This window comes from Dendrobates tinctorius, unplaced genomic scaffold (assembly GCF_039654945.1).
Source record: "Dendrobates tinctorius isolate UK_male_01 unplaced genomic scaffold, ASM3965494v1 ptg000311l, whole genome shotgun sequence".
Classification (NCBI taxonomy): domain Eukaryota; kingdom Metazoa; phylum Chordata; class Amphibia; order Anura; family Dendrobatidae; genus Dendrobates; species Dendrobates tinctorius.
In genome coordinates, this window is record NW_027361978.1 from 441,631 (window position 1) to 459,882 (window position 18,252).

The 18,252-nt window shown below is 45.5% G+C and overlaps 1 protein-coding gene across 1 annotated transcript in view; it reads left to right on the forward strand.

The window, feature by feature from the left end:
- The window catches only part of OBSCN (obscurin, cytoskeletal calmodulin and titin-interacting RhoGEF), a 636,219-nt gene that overhangs the window by 410,802 nt on the left and 207,165 nt on the right, over positions 1-18,252 (forward strand). The gene's annotated exons all lie outside the window — the stretch shown is intronic.

Consider the following 18,252-nt stretch of genomic DNA (forward strand, 5'->3'; position numbering starts at 1 on the left):
CTGTGTCATGGGTGCTCTACAGAAGACACTATGTTATAGGTGCTCTACAGAAGGCACTATGTTATGGGTGCTCTACAGAAGGCACTGTGTCATGGGTGCTCTACAGAAGGCACTGTGTCATGGGTGCTCTACAGAAGACACTGTGTCATGAGTGCTCTACAGAAGGCACTATGTTATGGGTGCTCTACAGAAGACACTGTGTCATGAGTGCTCTACAGAAGGCACTATGTTGTGGGTGCTCTACAGAAGACATTGTGTTATGAGTGCTTTTCAGAAGACACTATGTTATGGGTGCTCTACAGAAGACACTGTTATGGGTGCTCTACAGAAGGCACTGTGATATGGGTGCTATACAGAAGGCACTATGTTATGGGTGTTCTACAGAAGACACTGTGTTATGGTTGCTCTACAGAAGACACTATGTCATGGGTGCTCTACAGAAGGCACTATGTTATGGGTGTTCTACAGAAGACACTGTGTTATGGGTGCTCTACAGAAGACACTGTGTTATGGGTGCTCTACAGAAGACACTGTTATGGGTGCTCTACAGAAGACACTGTTATGGGTGCTCTACAGAAGACACTGTGTCATGGGTGCTCTACAGAAGACACTGTCATGGGTGCTCTACAGAAGACACTGTGTCATGGGTGCTCTACAGAAGACACTGTGTCATGGGTGCTCTACAGAAGACACTGTGTCATGGGTGCTCTACAGAAGACACTATGTTATGGGTGCTCTACAGGAGGCACTGTGTCATGGGTGCTCTACAGAAGGCACTATGTTATGGGTGCTCTACAGAAGACACTATGTTATGGGTGCTCTACAGAAGACATTGTGTTATGAGTGCTTTTCAGAAGACATTATGTTATGGGTGCTCTACAGAAGGCACTGTGATATGGGTGCTATACAGAAGGCACTATGTTATGGGTGTTCTACAGAAGACACTGTGTTATGGGTGCTCTACAGAAGACACTGTGTCATGGGTGCTCTACAGAAGACACTGTGTCATGGGTGCTCTACAGAAGGCACTGTGTTATGGGTGCTCTACAGAAGACACTGTGTCATGGGTGCTGTACAGACGGCACTATGTTATGGGTGCTCTACAGAAGACACTGTGTCATGGGTGCTGTACAGACGGCACTATGTTATGGGTGCTCTACAGAAGACACTGTGTCATGGGTGCTCTACAGAAGGTGCTATGTTATGGGTGTTCTACAGAAGACACTGTGATATGGGTGCTCTACAGAAGACACTATGTTATGGGTGCTCTACAGAAGACACTGTGTTATGGGTGCTCTACAGAAGACACTGTGTTATGGGTGCTCTACAGAAGACACTATGTTATGGGTGCTCTACAGAAGACACTGTGTTATGGGTGCTCTACAGAAGACACTGTGTTATGGGTGCTCTACAGAAGACACTGTGTTATGAGTGCTTTTCAGAAGACACTATGTTATGGGTGCTCTACAGAAGACACTATGTTATGGGTGCTCTACAGAAGACACTATGTTATGGGTGCTCTACAGAAGACACTGTGTTATGGGTGCTCTACAGAAGACACTGTGTTATGAGTGCTTTTCAGAAGACACTATGTTATGGGTGCTCTACAGAAGACACTATGTTATGGGTGCTCTACAGAAGACACTATGTTATGGGTGCTCTACAGAAGGCACTATGTTATGGGTGCTCTACAGAAGGCACTGTGTCATGGGTGCTCTACAGAAGACACTGTGTCATGGGTGCTCTACAGAAGGCACTGTGTCATGGGTGTTCTACAGAAGGCACTATGTCATGGGTGCTCTACAGAAGGCACTGTGATATGGGAGCTCTACAGAAGGCACTGTGTCATGGGTGCTCTACAGAAGGCACTGTGTCATGGGTGTTCTACAGAAGGCACTATGTCATGGGTGCTCTACAGAAGGCACTGTGATATGGGAGCTCTACAGAAGGCACTGTGTCATGGGTGCTCTACAGAAGGCACTGTGTCATGGGTGCTCTACAGAAGGCACTGTGTCATGGGTGCTCTACAGAAGACACTATGTTATAGGTGCTCTACAGAAGGCACTATGTTATGGGTGCTCTACAGAAGGCACTGTGTCATGGGTGCTCTACAGAAGACACTGTGTCATGAGTGCTCTACAGAAGGCACTATGTTGTGGGTGCTCTACAGAAGACATTGTGTTATGAGTGCTTTTCAGAAGACACTTTGTTATGGGTGCTCTACAGAAGACACTGTTATGGGTGCTCTACAGAAGGCACTGTGATATGGGTGCTATACAGAAGGCACTGTGATATGGGTGTTCTACAGAAGACACTGTGATATGGGTGCTCTACAGAAGGCACTATGTTATGGGTGTTCTACAGAAGACACTGTTATGGGTGCTCTACAGAAGACACTATGTTATGGGTGCTCTACAGAAGGCACTGTGTCATGGGTGCTCTACAGAAGACACTGTGTCATGAGTGCTCTACAGAAGGCACTATGTTGTGGGTGCTCTACAGAAGACATTGTGTTATGAGTGCTTTTCAGAAGACACTTTGTTATGGGTGCTCTACAGAAGACACTGTTATGGGTGCTCTACAGAAGGCACTGTGATATGGGTGCTATACAGAAGGCACTATGTTATGGGTGTTCTACAGAAGACACTGTGATATGGGTGCTCTACAGAAGGCACTATGTTATGGGTGTTCTACAGAAGACACTGTTATGGGTGCTCTACAGAAGACACTGTTATAGGTGCTCTACAGAAGGCACTATGTTATGGGTGCTCTACAGAAGGCACTGTGTCATGGGTGCTCTACAGAAGACACTGTTATGGGTGTTCTACAGAAGACACTGTTATAGGTGCTCTACAGAAGGCACTATGTTATGGGTGCTCTACAGAAGGCACTGTGTCATGGGTGCTCTACAGAAGACACTGTGTCATGAGTGCTCTACAGAAGGCACTATGTTGTGGGTGCTCTACAGAAGACATTGTGTTATGAGTGCTTTTCAGAAGACACTTTGTTATGGGTGCTCTACAGAAGACACTGTTATGGGTGCTCTACAGAAGGCACTGTGATATGGGTGCTATACAGAAGGCACTATGTTATGGGTGTTCTACAGAAGACACTGTGATATGGGTGCTCTACAGAAGGCACTATGTTATGGGTGTTCTACAGAAGACACTGTTATGGGTGCTCTACAGAAGACACTGTTATGGGTGCTCTACAGAAGACACTGTGTTATGGGTGCTCTACAGAAGACACTGTTATGGGCGCTCAACAGAAGACACTGTGTCATGGGTGCTCTACAGAAGACACTGTCATGGGTGCTCTACAGAAGGCACTGTGTCATGGGTGCTCTACAGAAGGCACTATGTTATGGGTGCTCTACAGAAGACACTATGTTATGGGTGCTCTACAGAAGACACTATGTTATGGGTGCTCTGCAGAAGACACTGTGTTATGGTTGCTCTACAGAAGACACTGTGTTATGGGTGTTCTACAGAAGACACTGTGTTATGGGTGATCTACAGAAGACACTGTGTTATGCGTGCTCTTCAGAAGAAACTATGTTATGGGTGTTCTACAGAAGACACTATGTTATGGGTGTTCTACAGAAGGCACTATGTTATGGGTTCTACAGAAGACACTATGTTATGGGGGTTCTACAGAAGGCACTATGTTATGGGTGTTCTACAGAACACACTGTTTTATGGGTGCTCTACAGAAGACACTGTGTTATGGGTGCTCTACAGAAGACACTGTGTTATGGGTGCTCTACAGAAGACACTGTTATGGGTGCTCTACAGAAGACACTGTGTTATGGGTGCTCTACAGAAGACACTATGTTATGGGTGTTCTACAGAAGACACTATGTTATGGGGGTTCTACAGAAGACACTATGTTATGGGGGTTCTATAGAAGCCACTATGTTATGGGTGTTCTACAGAACACACTGTTTTATGTGTGCTCTGCAGAAGACACTGTGTTATGGGTGTTCTACAGAAGGCACTATGTTATGGGTGCTCTACAGAAGACACTGTGTTATGGGTGTTCTACAGAAGGCACTATGTTATGGGTGCTCTACAGAAGACATTATGGGTGCTCTACAGAAGACACTGTTATGGGTGCTCTACAGAAAACACTGTGTTATGGGTGTTCTACAGAAGACACTATGTTATGGGTGCTCTACAGAAGACACTATGTTATGGGTGCTCTACAGAAGACACTATGTTATGGGTGCTCTACAGAAGACACTATGTTATGGGTGCTCTACAGAAGACACTATGTTATGGGTGCTCTACAGAAGACACTATGTTATAGGTGTTCTACAGAAGGCACTTTGTTATGGGTGTTCTACAGAAGACACTATGTTATGGGTGTTCTACAGAACACACTGTGTTATGGGTGCTCTACAGAAGACACTGTGTTATGGGTGTTCTGCAGAAGGCACTTTGTTATGGGTGCTCTGCAGAAGACTCTATGTTATAGGTGTTCTACAGAAGACACTGTGTTACGGGTGTTCTACAGTAGGCACTGTGACAAGGGTGCTCTACAGAAGACGCTATGTTATGGGTGCTCTACAGAAAACACTGTGTTATGGGTACTCTACAGAATACACTGTGTTATGGGTGCTCTACAGAAGACACTATGTTATAGGTACTCTACAGAAGGCACTGTGTTATGGGTGCTCTACAGAAGACACTGTGTTATGGGTGCTTTTCAGAAGACACTATGTTATGGGTGCTCTACAGAAGACACTGTTATGGGTGCTCTACAGAAGATACTGTGTTATGGGTGTTCTACAGAAGACACTATGTTATAGGTGTTCTACAGAAGGCACTTTGTTATGGGTGTTCTACAGAAGGCGCTATGTTATGGGTGCTCTACAGAATACACTATGATATGGGTGCTCTACAGAAGACACTATGTTATAGGTGCTCTACAGAAGACACTGTGTTTTGGGTGCTCTACAGAAGACACTGTGTTATGGGTGTTCTACAGAAGGCACTATGTTGTGGGTGCTCTACAGAAGACACTATGTTATATGTGCTCTACAGAAGGCACTTTGTTATGGGTGTTCTACAGAAGGCACTTTGTTATGGGTGTTCTACAGAAGGCACTTTGTTATGGGTGTTCTACAGAAGGCACTTTGTTATGGGTGTTCTACAGAAGGCACTTTGTTATGAGTGTTCTACAGAAGGCACTTTGTTATGGGTGCTCTGCAGAAGACACTATGTTATAGGTGCTCTACAGAAGGCACTATGTTATAGGTGTTCTACAGAAGACACTATGTTATTGGTGCTCTACAGAAAACACTATGTTGTTGGTTCTCTCCAGCAGGCACTATGTTATGGGAGCTCTCAGGAAGGCACTGTGACATAGTAACATAGTTAGCAAGGCCAAAAAAAATCCATTAGTCCATCCAGTTCAGCCTATATTTTGTCAGAATAAATCCCCAGATCTACATCCTTCTAACGAACCTAATCACTGTAAGATACAATATGGTTACGCTCCAGGAAGATATCAAGGCCTCTCTTGAACCCCTCGACTGAGTTCGCCATCACCATCTCCTCAGGCAGGGAATTCCAGATTCTCACTGCCCTAACAGTAAAGAATCCTCTTCTATGTTGGTGGGAAAACCTTCTCTCCCCCAGATGCAGAGAATGCCCCCTTGTGACCGGCACCTTCCTTGGTATAAACAGATCCTTGGAGAGATATTTGTATTTTCCCCTTATATACTTATACATGGTTATTAGATCGCCCTTCAGTCGTCTTTTTCTAGACTAAATAATCCTAATTTTGCTAATCTCTCTGGGTATTGTAGTTCCCCGTCCCCTTTATTAATTTTGTTGCCCTCCTTTGTACTCGCTCTAGTTCCATTATATCCTTCCTGTTCCCAAAACTGTACGCAGTACTCCATGTGCGGTGTAACCAGGGATTTGTACAGAGGCAGTATAATGCTCTCATCATGTGTAGCCAGACCTCTTTAATGCACCCCATGATCCTGTTTGCCTTGGCAGCCACTGCCTGGCACTGGCTGCTCCAGGTAAGTTTATCATTAACTAGGATCCCCAAGTCCTTCTCCATGTCAGATTTACCCAGTGATTTACCGTTCAGTGTGTAATGGTGATACTGATTCCTTATCCCCATGTGTGTAACCTTACATTTATCATTGATAAACCCCATCTGCCACCTTTTAAGCCCAAGTTTCCAACTTATCCAGATCCATCTATAGCAGAATACTAACTTCTCTTGTATTGACGGCTTTACATAGTTTTGTATCATCTGCAAATATCGATGTTTTACTGTGTAAACCTTCCACCAGATCGTTAATAAATATGTTGTAGAGAAGAGGTCCCAACACCGACCCCTGGGGTCCCCACTGGTCACAGCGACCCAGTTAGAGAATATTCCATTTATAACCCCCCCTCTGCTTTCTATCACTCAGCCAGTTACTTACCCATTTACACACATTTTCCCCCAGACCCGGCATTCTCATTTTGTGTACCAACCTCTTGTGTGGCACGGTATCAAACGCTTTGGAAAAATCAAGATCTACCACGTCCAATGACTCACCTTGGTCCAGTCTATAGCTTACCTCTTCATAAAAGCTGATTAGATTGGTGTGACAGGAGCTATTCCTCATAAACCCATGCTGATATGGAGTTACACAGTAATTCTCATTGAGATAATCCAGAATAACATCCCTCAGAAACCCGTCACATATCTCACCAACAATAGAGGTGTTGTGTACTCTCAGAGATGCACTGTGTTATGGGTGTTCTCAGGGAGGCACTGTGTTATGGGTACTGTCAGGGAGGCACTCTTATGGGTGTTCTCAGGGAGGCACTGTGTTATGGGTACTCTCAGGGAGGCACTGTGTTATGGGTGTTCTCAGGGAGGCACTGTGTTATGGGTACTCTCAGGGAGGCACTGTGTTATGGGTACTCTCAGGGAGGCACTGTGTTATGGGTACTCTCAGGGAGGCACTGTGTTATGAGTACTCTCAGGGAGGCACTGTGTTATGGGTACTCTCAGGGAGGCACTGTGTTATGGGTACTCAGGGAGGCACTGTGTTATGGGTACTCTCAGGAAGGCACTGTGTTATGGGTACTCTCAGGGAGGCACTGTGGTATGGGAGCTGTCAGGGAGGCACTGTGTTATGGGTACTCTCAGGGAGGCACTGTGTTATGGGTGTTCTCAGGGAGGCACTGTGTTATGGGTACTCTCAGGGAGGCACTGTGTTATGGGTACTCTCAGGGAGGCACTGTGTTATGGGTACTCTCAGGAAGGCACTGTGTTATGGGAGCTGTCAGGTAGGCACTGTGTTATGGGTACTCTCAGGGAGGCACTGTGTTATGGGTGTTCTCAGGGAGGCACTGTGTTATGGGTACTCTCAGGGAGGCACTGTGTTATGGGTACTCTCAGGGAGGCACTGTGTTATGGGTACTCTCAGGGAGGCACTGTGTTATGAGTACTCTCAGGGAGGCACTGTGTTATGGGTACTCTCAGGGAGGCACTGTGTTATGGGTACTCATGGAGGCACTGTGTTATGGGTACTCTCAGGAAGGCACTGTGTTATGGGTACTCTCAGGAAGGCACTGTGTTATGGGTACTCTCAGGGAGGCACTGTGGTATGAGTGCCCTCAAAAAGACACTGTGTCATTCATAGGTACTCTCCAGAAGGCACTGTGTTATGGATGCTCTACAGGAGGCACTGTTATGGGTACTTTCAGGTATGAACTGTGGTGTAGGTGCTCTCCAGAAGGCATCGTGTTAGGGGTGCTCTCCAGAAGGCACTGTGTTATCGGTGCTCTCAGGAAGGCACTGTGTTGTGGTTTCTCTCAGGAAAACACTTTGTTTTCAGAGTTCTCAGGAAGGCACTGATGATCTCAGGATGGTCTCCAGAAGGCACTGTGTCATTAGTAGTCTCCAAAAGGCACTGTGTTGTGGGTGCTTTCAGGAATGCACTCTGTTATGAGTACTCTCAGGAAGGTACTCTCTTATGGATGCTCTTAGGAAGGCACTGTGTTAACAGTATCTCTGAAGACACTGTGTGATAGTGCTTTCAGAAGAGTACCTACTGTATGTTATCGGTACTCTCTGAAAGGCACTGTTACAGATGCTCTCCTGAAGGCACTGTTATGGGTACATTCAGGAATGAACTGCCCTAAGGGTTTTCTCCAAAAGTCACTGTGTTAAGGGTGTTCTCAGAAAGCCACTGTGTTATGGGTACTCTCAGGGAGGCACTGTGTTGTGAGTGCCCTCTAAAAGACAATGTCATAGGTACTCTCCAGAAGGTTCTGTTTTATGGGTGTTCTCAAGAAGGCACTGTGTTATGGGAGCTCTCAGGAAGGCACTGTGTTGTGGGAGCTCTCAGGAAGGCACTGTGTTATGGGAGCTGTCAGGAAGTCACTGTGTTATGGGAGCTCTCAGGAAGGCACTGTGTTATGGGAGCTCTCAGGAAGGCACTGTGTTATGGGAGCTCTCAGGAAGGCACTGTGTTATGGGAGCTCTCAGGAAGGCACTGTGTTGTGGTAGCTGTCAGGAAGGCACTGTGTTATGGGAGCTCTCAGGAAGGCACTGTGTTATGGGAGCTCTCAGGAAGGCACTGTGTTATGGGAGCTCTCAGGAAGGTACTGTGTTATGGGAGCTCTCAGGAAGGTACTGTGTTATGGGAGCTCTCAGGAAGGTACTGTGTTGTGGTAGCTCTCAGGAAGTCACTGTGTTATGGGAGCTCTCAGGAAGGTACTGTGTTATGGGAGCTCTCAGGAAGGTACTGTGTTATGGGAGCTCTCAGGAAGGCACTGTGTTATGGGAGCTCTCAGGAAGGCACTGTGTTATGGGAGCTCTCAGGAAGGCACTGTGTTATGGGAGCTCTCAGGAAGGCACTGTGTTATGGGAGCTCTCAGGAAGGCACTGTGTTATGGGAGCTCTCAGGAAGGCACTGTGTTATGGGAGCTCTCAGGAAGGCACTGTGTTATGGGAGCTCTCAGGAAGGCACTGTGTTATGGGAGCTCTCAGGAAGGCACTGTGTTATGGGAGCTCTCAGGAAGGCACTGTGTTATGGGAGCTCTCAGGAAGGTACTGTGTTATGGGAGCTCTCAGGAAGGTACTGTGTTATGGGAGCTCTCAGGAAGGTACTGTGTTATGGGAGCTCTCAGGAAGGTACTGTGTTATGGGAGCTCTCAGGAAGGCACTGTGTTATGGGAGCTCTCAGGAAGGCACTGTGTTATGGGAGCTCTCAGGAAGGCACTGTGTTATGGGAGCTCTCAGGAAGGCACTGTGTTATGGGAGCTCTCAGGAAATCACTGTGTTATGGGAGCTCTCAGGAAGGCACTGTGTTATGGGAGCTCTCAGGAAGGCACTGTGTTATGGGAGCTCTCAGGAAGGCACTGTGTTATGGGAGCTCTCAGGAAGGCACTGTGTTATGGGAGCTCTCAGGAAGGCACTGTGTTATGGGAGCTCTCAGGAAGGCACTGTGTTATGGGAGCTCTCAGGAAGGCACTGTGTTATGGGAGCTCTCAGGAAGGTACTGTGTTATGGGAGCTCTCAGGAAGGTACTGTGTTATGGGAGCTCTCAGGAAGGCACTGTGTTATGGGAGCTCTCAGGAAGGCACTGTGTTATGGGTTCTCTCAGGAAGTCAATGGGTTATGGAGTTATGGATGCCCTTAGGAAAGCGCTGTGTTATGGGTACTCTCAGGAACGTACTGTTTTATCGGACTCTCTAGAAGGCACTGTGTTACAGGTGCTCTCCAGAAGGCACTGTGTTATGGATGCACTCCAGAAGGGACTGTGTTATGGGTGCTCTCAGAAAGGCACTATGTTATGAATGATTTCAGGAAGGCACTGTGTTATGGGTACTGTCCAGAAGGCAATGAGTTATGGGTGCTCTCCAGAAGGTACTGTGTTAGGGGTGCTCTCCAGAAGACATTGTTACGGGTACTCTCTAGCATGCTTTATGTTATGGGTACTCTCCAGAAGGCACAGTATACTAACTCCTTAGCTTCAGCACAAGTCACTCTGGTGGTCTCCAGCTAGACAGGGAGCAGTAACGTCTCATTCTTTGGCCACTTGACTTCTGAGGCTTCCTGCAAGGCATCAGCAGCACATCTTAAGAAGTTTTGTACCCGTCACCTGAGGTTTTAATGCTCAAATGACCAAAGAATGGAACGACATTGCTTCCTGTCCTGCTGAAGACCACTGAAGCAGCTTGTGCTAGACCTGGGTGGGGAACCCTTTTTTTGTCATCGGCCATTTGGATATTTAGAATTTAGTACAGCCCCCTGAATTATCAACTTGAAAATAATTCTTGTACATTTGATAAAATAACCCCCCCCCCCCATAGTGAGTGCTGGAGCTGCCTTTTATGATGATGTTGCTACTCACATCTGCTTTTCCAGATTTGCTTTGGTCTGGAACACAGGTGATACTTTGTGATAAGTTTTATAAGGAACTCACAGCAGTAAAGTGTTCCGAACACAGATGTAAATTACAATGCAGGTGTCCTCACAGCATTAAATTCTTCACTGTTCATATGGGACTGGGGCATATACATCATAGGAGACACTGGGGCTGCAGCATGTACATCACATAGGAAACACTGGGAAGGAAGCATTTGCATCACAGGAAACACTGAGGCTGGGGCATATACATCACTTAGGAAACATTGAGGTTGGAGTATATACATCACAGGAGACACTGGAGCTGGAGAATATACATCATACATGAGACATTGGGGCTGGAGCACATACATCACATAGGAGACCCTGGGGCTGGAGCATGCAGAACAGGAGATACTGGACCTGGAGTATTTACATCACAGGAGACACTGGGGCTGGAGCATATAGAATGGGAGACGCTGGAGCATATAGAATAGGAGACACTGGAGAGGGAGCATTTACTTCACATGAAACACTGGGACTGCAGCAAATACATCATAGTAGACACTGGGGTTGAAGTATATAGAATAGGAGACGCTGGAGCATATACATTACAGGAGACACTGTTGCTGGAGTATATAGAATAAGAGACGCTGGAGCATATACATGACATAGGAGTCACTGGGGCTGGGGAATATACAGTACATCACATAGGAGACATTGATGCTGGAGTATATACATCACAGGAGACACAGAAGTTGGAGTATATACATCATATAGGAGACATTGGGGCTGGAGCATATAAATCACATAGGAGACGCTGGGTCTGAAACATATAGAATAGGAGATACTGGAGCTAGAGTTTATACATGACGTAGGATTCACTGAGGCTGGAGCATATAGAATGGGAGACACTTGAGCAGTTATATCAAGGGAGACACTGGTGCTAAAGTATATATATCATACAGGAGACATTGGGGCTGGAAAATATACATCTCATAGGAGACTGGGAAATATATGTCACAGGATACACTGGAGCTGGAGCCTATACATCACAGGATATATTGAGTACACCACAGGAGATGCTGGTGCTCCCATCACAGGAGACACGGGTCTTCCTCCGTGGGCTCGCTGTGCAAGTACAACTTAAAGGGCTGGCCTGAACACTGTGGTCCCCAGGAATCTTCCCTGGCCTAGAGAAAAGTTCATAATTGTGGGATGATGGCCCGAGTGCCCACAGAGAGGTCTCTGGGTGCCTCCTCCGGGACGTGTACATAGATTCCCCACCACTGTGCTGTAATGTCTTTTTTTATGTACATATACCCCCTGAAATGTAAAGTGCTGCCGAATATGTTGGTGCTATAGAAATAACATTATTATTATTATTACTAGCAGAAGAGCCTCAAGCTCAAAAAGGACTGAGAGCAGTTCTGTGCTTGACTTTTGGGGGAATATCTCGGAGTGCCTGGAAGGTGCAGCGTTGACACCCCAGTCATGTACCCATCATAGGAGGGTACAGTGGATGTGTCGCCAGCATCCAGAGTCGGGCACTGGCATCATGGTGGTGGGGGAGAGGCAGGACGCATGACTGCTTTATCTGTTCATCCGCGGCCTGTAATAACTTAACCCGATCAGGTGATCATCAGCTTGTGTTGGTCTAACCCGCTCTCCATATTGTTTCCTTTATAGTCACTGAGCAAGAAACTAAAGTGCCCAAGAAAACGGTCATCATGTAAGTGCCGCTGTCTGTGTCTGTGCGTCCCGCTAACACATGCTAACCGCTCATGTGTGTGCTGCATGGAGAGGCGCAGTGACCCCACCTGTGTGCTCCACCCACATACTAAAGAGCCGCCCCCCACACAGGTCAGGGGAACAGCGCTAACCAGCACCGCCCGACATCCACCATCACCCCAGCTGTCATTATGTGCCTGGTGACCCCATAAATATGGACAGGGGGTCTCGGGTTATGCTAGCTGTACATACATAATTATATACAGGAGATACCCAGGTTATACCAGCTGTACATATATAATTATATACAGGAGATGCCCAGGTTATACCGGCTGTACATACATAATTATATACAGGAGATACCCAGGTTATACCAGCTGTACATATATAATTATATACAGGAGATACCCAGGTTATACCAGCTGTACATATATAATTATATACAGGAGATGCCCAGGTTATACCAGCTGTACGTATATCATTATATACAGGAGATGCCCAGGTTATACCGGCTGTACGTATATCATTATATACAGGAGATGCCCAGGTTATACCGGCTGTACATATATAATTATATACAGGAGATGCCCAGGTTATACCAGCTGTACATATATAATTATATACAGGAGATGCCCAGGTTATACCAGCTGTACATATATAATTATATACAGGAGATGCCCAGGTTATACCGGCTGTACGTATATCATTATATACAGGAGATGCCCAGGTTATACCGGCTGTACGTATATCATTATATACAGGAGATGCCCAGGTTATACCGGCTGTACATATATAATTATATACAGGAGATGCCCAGGTTATACCAGCTGTACATATATAATTATATACAGGAGATGCCCAGGTTATACCAGCTGTACATATATAATTATATACAGGAGATGCCCAGGTTATACCAGCTGTACATATATAATTATATACAGGAGATGCCCAGGTTATACCGGCTGTACATACATAATTATATACAGGAGATGCCCAGGTTATACCGGCTGTACATATATAATTATATACAGGAGATGGCCACGTTATACCGGCTCTACATATATAATTATATACAGGAGATGGCCAGGTTATACCGGCTGTACATATATAATTATATACAGGAGATGCTCAGGTTATACCGGCTGTACATATACAATTATATACAGGAGACACCCAGGTTATACCGGCTGTACATATATTATATACAGGAGATGCCCAGGTTATACCAGCTGTACATATATAATTATATACAGGAGATGCCCAGGTTATACCAGCTGTACATATATAATTATATACAGGAGATGGCCACGTTATACCGGCTCTACATATATAATTATATACAGGAGATGCCCAGGTTATACCGGCTGTACATATATAATTATATACAGGAGATGCTCAGGTTATACCGGCTGTACATATACAATTATATACAGGAGACACCCAGGTTATACCGGCTGTACATATATTATATACAGGAGATGCCCAGGTTATACCAGCTGTACATATATAATTATATACAGGAGATGCCCAGGTTATACCAGCTGTACATATATAATTATATACAGAGAAACCCAGGTTATACCGGCTGTACATATATAATTATATACAGGAGATGCCCAGGTTATACCGGCTGTACATATATAATTATATACAGGAGATGCCCAGGTTATACCGGCTGTACATATATAATTATATACAGGAGACGCCCAGGTTATACCGGCTCTACATATATAATTATATACAGGAGATGCCCAGGTTATACCGGCTCTACATATATAATTATATACAGGAGATGCCCAGGTTATACCAGCTGTACATATATAATTATATACAGGAGATGTCCAGGTTATACCGGCTCTACATATATAATTATATACAGGAGATGCCCAGGTTATACCGGCTCTACATATATAATTATATACAGGAGATGCCCAGGTTATACCGGCTCTACATATATAATTATATACAGGAGATGCCCAGGTTATACCGGCTCTACATATATAATTATATACAGGAGATGCCCAGGTTATACCAGCACGCTCGGTGTTGTAGTTACTGCCCTGTGCCGTGCTGTAGTGCTCAGATCGTTCTCTGGCCTCATCCTACAATCCCGCGGTGCTCAGGACCAGGGATGAGCTAAAGTTCGGGGTATGTACCGAACACCTAGTGTCCATTCACAGACTTCTCCCTGAAGTCTGTGTTACTGTTCGGGTTCAGCAGCCCAAACATCCGGTGTTTCCCACTCTGTCATATGTGTCACAGAGCAAGAAACACAGGCTCTGATCAGTGGCAAGTACGTGCGTCAGAGCGCTGCAGTTCTCACATTGTCATACAGATGACAGTGTGAGCCAGCATCTGTTACCGGTGTTAAGAAGGTTACCGCTGGTCACATACATCAGCTGATGAGAGTACTGCCCTCATCATTGTACCACCAGTGTTGCTGATAGCAGCGAGAGCAGTCGTAATATGATAATAGAAAAAAATGTTGTGAGGTCCCCTCTATTTTTGTAACCAGTGGACTGCAACTCTCAGCGGTCAGCGTTATCTTGGCTGGTTATCAAGAATAGAGGGGTCCCCACAACATATTTTTAAATTATTTAAATAAGTTTAAAAACTGCATGGGATCCCCCCCCAATTTTTGACAACAGCCAAGTTAATGAAGACAGCTGAGGTCTGGTATTCTTAGACTGGTGAAGGGCCATGGATATTGCCCCTCCCCCAGCCTAAAAATAGCAGCCTGCAGCCCCAGAAAAGGCACATCCATTACATGTGCATATCCAATACAAATTCTGGCACTTTATCCTGATCTTCCCACTTGCCCTGGTGCGGTGGCAAGTGGGATAATAGTTGTGGGGTTGATGTCAGCTTTGTACGTAATATCAGCTAATATCAATCCCAGGGGTTAGTAATGGAGAGGCATCTATAAGACAACTCCAATACTAACCCCATAGTCATATTTAAAAAAAAACAAAACACGGACACAAAGAAAAGTCCTTTATTTGAAATAAACACTCCCCCACCCTCTATTACCCATTTATTAATATAAAATTAAAAATAATCAATCTCCATATTTTCACGTGTCCGAAGATAATCCATATGTCTCACGACGTGCTCCAACACTGCTACATCTGGATTGCATGGCTGAGCGATGGCATGATGCAGCCACTCAGCCATGAATCCAGAAGACACTGAGCTGAGCCTGAGAACATAGCTTCAGTGACCTGCGGTAACGTTAAGGTTACCGCTGGTCACAGGCAGCGGCTCTCAGGCTCAGCTCAGTGTCTCCTGGATTCATGGATCATGCCACCACTCATCCATGCAATCCAGATGTTGAAGAGTGAGTTTGGTTCTTCGTCGGGTAAATGAATTATCAGGGGACAGGTAAGGAATATGATGTTTTATTATTTTTAATCCATGGCCCCTTCCTAGGCTATTAATATCAGACTGCGGCTGTTTAGATTTTGCAAGTTAGTAAATATAGAGGGGACCCCACATCATTTTTTTTTAGTGGGGTGAGGGGTTCCCCTGTAATAACCAGTAAAGGCTAAGCAAACAGCTGTGAGTTAATATTAATAGCCTGGGAACCTTTATGGCTATTGGCTCCTTCCCAGAATATTAACATCAGCCTCCAGCTGTCAGTTTTCCCTCAGCTGGTTATGAAAATTTTGGTGGCACCCACACCGCTTTTTTCGTTTTATTTATTAACAAGTACAATAAAATACACCCAAGGTAATCTTACTTCACAGCCTCCAGGTGTTCCAGCAGCTAGAAACACAAGTAACCTTACAGTGTCCTTCAAAGTTTCTCATGAGGTTTCCGGGCCTCGCAGCTGCCAGGAGATTCAGTGTCTGTTAACTCTGGTGACCTTTAAGGGTTGACCACCGGGTCTCACAGTAGCTCGAGTGCCGGACTGATGAATGCCGGAGTGCTGGACTCACAGTCGTTCATCAGTCGGCACTGCCGCTGCACAGCATGAGAACCAGCTGCTATGAACTCAGGTGCAGATTTATTTTATTTAAATACTTAATCTAAAAGAACGGCGAGGGATCCCCCTCATTTTTTGATAACTAGCCAAGCTAAAGCAGACAGCTGGGGGCTGATATTCTCAGACTGATAAGGGGCTCAGTCCACAGCCGCCCCAGGAAAGGTGCATCTATTAAAAGTGCCAATTCTGGCGCTTTGCCTGGCTCTTGCCACTAGCCATGAGGAGGTGGCAAGTGGGTTAATAGTTGTAGGGTTGATGTCAGCTTTGTAATGTCAGCTGATATCAAGCCTACGGATTAGTAATGGAGAGGCATCTATAATGAAATGTAATAAAAACATATACATAGTAAAGTCCTTTATTTGAAGTATACACTCCCCACCCTCTGTTACCCATTTACTAATATAAAATTAAAAATAATAAAGCATCTTATTCTCACCTGTCCAATGACAATCCATATGTCCCATGAAGTGGCTAACTCTGCCTCATCTGGATTGCAGGAGACACTGAGCTGAGCCTCAGAACTAAGCTTCAGTGCCGAGCACTGACATCAAAAGGTGACCAGAGTTCATCGGCTTTGAAATACTCTGATTATCATACGCCTGTTCTTGCTGCCATCAGTATTACTCATCAGCCAATGACTGTGACCGGCGGTAACCATTTTACCACCGATCACAACTTCCGGCTCACATGCTATCGTCTTTATGACAGCGTGGGAACCGCAGCGCTCTGACGGGCAGTAATGAACTTCCCACCAATCAGAGCCGGTGGTTCTAACGCTGTCACACAGGTGACAGCGTGGGAAACACTGGATGTTTGAGCTCCCCATTCATTTGAATGAGGTTCGAGTTTGGGTACTGTTTTAGTACTCAAACCAAACTTTTTTAAAATGTTCAGCCGTACCAGAGGGACCCTCATTATCGGTATGATCAGGATGTGTCTTGCCTCTTTCTGCAGTGACACATCCAACATGTACAATACTTATGATACATACGACCCTTAAGACACTTACGATACAGATGGAACATTCGACACAGACGATACAGATTGCACAGATGACACTTCCGATGCATACGACATAGGCGACACATACAACACATATGACAAAGACAATACAGGCGATAGTCTCACATAGTCTGTTTGTGCTCGGCTGTATACTGCTGTTTATTGTATGTGCTGCACAGAGGCGCGTGGCACAATGTGCCTCCAACGGCAGTATTAGTTTGCATAACTCAACTTATTGTGTTCTGGAAAGCTACTGAAAATTCTGCGTAAGGCTGGTTTCACACTTGCGTTTTTTTTCGCGGTATTTTAGCGCTAAATAGCGCATGCGTTTTTTTTTCCTATACTTTGCATGGGATGCGCTTATGTGCGCATACACATGCGTTTGTACGCGTTTTTCCGCGCATGCGTTTTTTTGCGGTATGCGCTCGGGCGCACAAAATGCATCCTGTTGCATTTTTTGGGCATCCGACTTGCCTCAAAAAAACGCATGCGCGCGCAATGCATTTTTTTACAGCAAGACACCCATTATAAGTCTATGGGTGCGCATATGTGTGCATTGGCATGCTTATGTATGCGTTTTTTGGCACATGCGTTTTTTTTTGTTAACCATGGAATTTAGGGGTTTGGGTTAGAGTTAGGGTTAGTTAAGGGGGTTTAGGGTTAGGGTTAGGGTCAGGGTCAGGGTTAGTTAGGGTTTAGGGTTTGGGTTAGGGTTAAGTATGGTTTGGTTAAGGGTTAGGGTCAGGGTTAGGGTTAGGGTCAGGGTCAGGGTTAGGGTTAGGGTTAGTTTTAGGGTCAGGGTTAGGGTTAGTTAGGGTTTAGGGTTTGGGTTAGGGTTAAGTATGGTTTGGTTAAGGGTTAGGGTCAGGGTTAGGGTCAGGGTTAGGGTTAGGTTTAGGGTCAGGGTTAGTTAGGGTTTAGGGTTTGGGTTAGGGTTAAGTATGGTTTGGTTAAGGGTTAGGGTCAGGGTTAGGGTTAGGGTCAGGGTCAGGGTTAGGGTTAGGGTTAGGTTTAGGGTTAGGGTTAGTTAGGGTTTAGGGTTTGGTTTAGGGTTAAGTATGGTTTGGTTAAGGGTTAGGGTCAGGGTTAGGGTTAGGTTTAGGGTCAGGGTCAGGGTTAGGGTTAGGTTTAGGGTCAGGGTTAGGGTTAGTTAGGGTTTGGGT